The sequence below is a fragment of the Budorcas taxicolor genome, chromosome X (assembly GCF_023091745.1).
Source record: "Budorcas taxicolor isolate Tak-1 chromosome X, Takin1.1, whole genome shotgun sequence".
In the NCBI taxonomy this organism is placed as follows: domain Eukaryota; kingdom Metazoa; phylum Chordata; class Mammalia; order Artiodactyla; family Bovidae; genus Budorcas; species Budorcas taxicolor.
Window position 1 is genome coordinate 69,354,627 of NC_068935.1, and position 5,464 is coordinate 69,360,090.

The following is a 5,464-nucleotide window of genomic DNA, read 5'->3' on the forward strand; positions in this document are numbered from 1 at the left end:
ATATGCATTAGTATACTGTATTGGTGTTTTTCTCTCTGGTCTACTTCACTCTGTATAATAGGCTCCAGTTTCATCCATCTCATCAGAACTGATTCAAATGTATTCTTTTTAATGGCTGAGTAATACTCCATTGTGTATATGTACCACAGCTTTCTTATCCATTCATCTGCTGATGGACATCCAGGTTGCTTCCATGTCCTAGCTATTATAAACAGTGCTGCGATGAACACTGGAGTACACATGTCTCTTTCAATTCTGGTTTTCTCCATGTGTATGCCCAGCGGTGGGATTGCTAATATTTCTTGAAAGCTCAGATTGTATCAATGGTCAAAAATATCCCAGTTTCCCTTTGAAGTGAAAGGTTCAGTGTGAATTTTTCAGAATATGTATGCCAAATTTCCATACATGTATATGGTAGTCTCTTTACCTGTCATTCTTTGAAGTAAAAATAGTTTCATGAAAAATTAGATATTTTCAGCCAGAGATTCAAACAATTGAAAACAGTTTTCTCCTCAAGATAACTATCATGCTTCAGTATGTTTATGTTCCCTTTGGATCTTGAAAGAAAGAAGTTTAGTTCAGCTCAGCTCAGTCTTGTTGCTCAGTCATGGCCAAGTCTTTGCAACACCATGGACTGCAGCATGCCAGGCTTCCCTGTCCATCACCAACCCCCAGAGCTTGCTGAAACTCATGTCTGTCGAGTTGGTGATGTCATCTAAGCATTTCATCCACTGTAGTCACCTTCTCCTCCTGCCTTCAATCTTTCCCAGCATCCGAATCTTTTCTAAGGAATCAGTTCTTCGCATCAGGTGGCCAAAGTTTCAGAGCTTCAGCTTCAACTTCAGCATTGGTCCTCCCAATCAGTATTCAGGATTGATTTCCTTAAGGATTGACTGGTTTGATCTCCTGGCAGTTCAATGGACTCTCAAGAGTCTTCTCCAAAAACACAGGCCAAAAGCATCAATTTTTCAGCACTCAACTTTCTTTATAGTCCAACTCTCACATCCATGCATGACTACTGGAAAAACCATAGCTTTTACTAGATGGTAAAGTAATGTCTTTGCTTTTTAATATGCTGTCTAGGTTTGTCATAGCTTTTATTCCAAGGAACAAGTGTATTTTAATTTCATGGCTGCAGCCAAGAAAGAAAGAAAAAATATGTATTATTTTTGACAGCTGGTTTAAATTGGTATAAATTAATTTTTAGGAATTATTTTTTAGAAACATTGCCTAGAAATGTAGTTATGAAAAAGTGAAAGTAAAAATCTGACCAAATGTAACTTATGGCAGATACCAGAAAAATACAATGTGTTTACAACACCATGGTTTTCTATTGTTTTTAGAAAATGCTATAGATAAAATTTTCTGTACTTGAATCCCCCCACCACCCTATTTTTTAAATGTTTTACTCTACCTATCCCACAAGGCCCGCCTACAATGTGATTTCTTTACAAAATATTCCCTGTATGCTTCAAACAGCAGTAATATTTCCTTCCTCTGAGTTTACACAGCCCTATACTCATAACCCATATTTTGGCACTTCTCAATCTAAATTTTAGTATAATTAATTTAATAAATGTTCTGTCTTCACAGCTCTACTCTAAGTTCTTTTAAGGCAAGGACCATAAATTACCAAAAATAAAAATAAAAATGGCCCAAAACACTGAAAAATGTTTTCCTGTATTCCTTTTTTGTATTTTGGTGAAATATATATAATGTATAATTTACCATTTTAATTATTTTAAATGTATAATTTAGTGACATTAATTACATTTGCATTGTTGGTCAGCCACAGTGCTAGACATCTCCGGAAAATTTGCATCACCAAAAATTGAAATTCTGTACCTATGGAATGATAGTTCCCCATCCCCTTTTCACATAAAACTTAATGCTTTTTCTTTATCACGTATTAGAATTTCATCAAGTGGAGTTCTCAGTGGCAAATAAAGAAGATGTGAAGCTCACTTCTCCCCACTAACACATTGCTGATTTATATGATTGTTGTCAGTTTTGTATTTTTTATATTGTATTTTTGAGATTCTATTCTCTAGGTTTTAAATCTTTGCTTTTCAAAATTTGTTATCAATTTTGTACTTTTAAGAGTCAAATCTTTAGTATCCGTTTTCACTTATGGCTTTGACTACTGGCTTGATTTCTCTCTCCCCTTTAGACCCTCACTTTTCTCCTCCTAGTCACTTCTATCTCCCTCTTCCTTCTTTTCTATATAACTCTTTGAATCTCTATCGGTGTTCCTGGCTGTGAAGAGTTTTTCACCATGAACCTAGAGGTTTTGTCTTCTGCATCATGTGGATGAATAATTCTTGAGGCTACTGTAAGAAAAGGCCCAAAAGCCAGAAAGAGGAGGATCAAATTCCAGAACTTTAGAACATCAGAGAACTCCTGACTGTCAACCTCTTTCTCTCCTTTACTTTCTTATCATCGACTGCGGACCACCAGGTTCTGGTGCATTAAAGGACCCCAACAAGTGGTGCCCAAACAGGGACACTGGTATACGAAGCATTTCAGACTGGGTGACTCAAGTCTTATTGAGGTCAGGGCTTATTGAGGTAGGTAAGTACTAAGACATGGGTCAAATGGCTGGAGAGCCCCATCATTTCTATACTTTACTTCACCATTTTTTTTAACGTTCAGGGACTTTCGGTTTCATGCTAATGAATAGAGGCTTGCCTTCAAACAGTAGTCAAACATAATCCCTGGTTCCCTGATGAAGACAGTTTTGATTTAGAAATTTGGCACCGGGTCAAAGAAAATTTTGAACGAGCCACTGGGCAGGGAGAAAAAATTCCAATTGATTTCTGGCCCCTTTGGGCTCTCATTAAAACTGTAATGCTGCCATTTCAAGGTAATTCCAGCCCTCACGATATTTGACAACAGACAGAACACTGATTGCATGAATATGAATTAGATGATGAAACTTTACAAAAGGCCCATTTAGAAAAACATAAAATATTTCAAAAATTTTCCTACTAGCCCTGCCCCGGCTGCTTCAAATGTTCCTCCTCTGACAGCAGGCAGGAATCCAGAAGTCTCTCTTTGTTAGAATTTAATGACTCTCCTGAGGTGTTTTTTGACACCAAAACTGGCAATGTTCTTATGGACAATTATGATAAGTCCTTGGCACAGACTCATATTTGCAAAAAATCAGCACTTATTTGCTCTCCTCCACAACAGAGGCTCTCTGAATTACTGGCTTTGCAATTACAAATTTCTGATGCTGATGGTTTTTCCGTCTTTCCAGTTTTAAGAAATTCTGATGCTCAAGAGCACATAATACCTCAATATGATGGTATTAATCTTTTTTACATACAACAAATGAAAAAAGCCTGTAACTATGCATGGCCAGCATTCGCCTTTTACTAGAGAGCATCTAAATGTTGTGGCATCTCCTATTGGAAACTTTATTCCCTATGATTGGTGAACTTTAATAAAAGCTCTCCTTAAACCAAGAGAATATCATCAGTGGACAATGTGGTTTCATGATATAGCCAGAGATCATGCTAACAAGAATACTCAAGCTGGCACTCCCCAAAACCAAATTACTTTTGAAATGTTAATTGGTGCAGGACAATCTAATACCATAAAAGCTCAAATACAATGCCCCCCCTTGCTGCATGAACAATTAAAAAGAGTGGCCCTTGAAGCTTGGGATCGAATTACTCCTCAAGGAGAGCCTACAGGTAGCTACACTAAAATATTACAAGGACCTAATGAAAGTTATGCCGATTTTTAAGCTAGATTAGAAACTGCTATTTCCCGAACTGTAATTGGATAAGAAGCCAAAAAACAGCTAGAGAAACTACTTGCTTATGAGAATGCAAATCAGGAATGTCAAAGAGATATTACTGCAATTCGTGAGCCTGGGACTATTATTGAATATTCGAAGGCTTGTCACAATCTAGGATCAGAAACTCAAAAGATGCAAATGCTAGTTGAGACAATGGCTGCTGCCTTTAGAAAGAGAAATGAAGGATGTTTTACATGTGGGGATTCAATACAGTTCAGTCGCTCAGTCGTGTCTGACTCTTTGTGACCCCATGAATTGCAGCACACCAGGCCTCCCTGTCCATCACCAACTCCTGGAGTTCACTCAGATCCACGTTCATTGAGTCAGTGATGCCATTCAGCCATCTCATCCTCGGTCGTCCCCTTCTCCTCCTGCCCCCAATCCCTCCCAGCATCAAAGTCATTTCCAATGAGTCAACTCTTCACATGAGGTGGCAAAAGTACTGGAGTTTCAACTTTAGCATCATTCCTTCCAAAGAAATCCCAGGGCTGATCTCCTTCAGAATGGACTGGTTGGATCTCCTTGTAGTCCAAGGAACTCTCAAGAGTCTTCTCCAACACCACAGTTCAAAAGCATCAATTCTTTGGTGCTCAGCCTTCTTCACAGTCCAATTCTCACATCCATACTTGACTACTGGAAAAACCATAGCTTTGACTAGATGAACTATGCCAAATCCTTTGACTGTGTGGATCACAATAAACTGTGGAAGATTCTGAGAGAGATGGGAATACCAGACCATCTGACATGTGGAGTTAAAAACCATTTAAAAAGGGACTACCCTAAGAAGACTAATAAAAAACCTCCAAGAATTTGCCATCACTGCCATAGAGGAATGCATTGTGCCAAAGATTGTAAATATAAATTTGATATTGAAGGAAAACCTATTATGGGAAACTTCAAACAGAGGACCCCTCCTCAGGTATCCTACAATGAAAACCAGGGGCAAACTCTATCTTTTCCCTCAAACCCTCAACATTCAGCAGTGCTGCCATCGACTGTGTGGGCGCAGGAGGGCCTAGAGGAGACATCCCACGTTGAAAGTGAGGAAGGGCGGCTGTGAGGAGATACCCTTCGTCCAAGGTAAAGAGCAGTGGCTGCACTTTGCTGGAGCAGCTGTAAAGAGATACCTTAAGCCCAAGGTAAGAGAAACCCAAGTAAGATGGTAGGTGTTACCAGAGGGCATCAGAGGGCAGACACACTGAAACAACACTCACAGAAAACTAGTCAATTTATTCACACTAGGACCACAGCCTTGTCTAATTCAATGAAACTAAGCCATGCCTGTGGGGCAACCCAAGATGGGCAGGTCATGATGGAGAGGTCTGACAGAATGTGGTCCACTGGAGAAGGGAATGGCAAACCACTTCAGTATTCTTGCCTTGAGAACCCCATGAACAGTAGGAAAAGGCAAAATGACAGGATACTGAAAGAGGAACTCCCCAGGTCAGTAGGTGCCCAACACACTACTGGAGATCAGTGGAGAAATAACTCCAGAAAGAATGAAGGGATGGAGAAAAAGCAAAAACAATACCCAGCTGTGGATGTGGGTACTCCGATACTGTAAAGCAAATACTGCATAGGAACCTGGAATGTCAGGTCCATGAATCAAGGAAAATTGGAAGTGGTCAAACAAGAGATGGCAAGAGTGAATGTCGACAT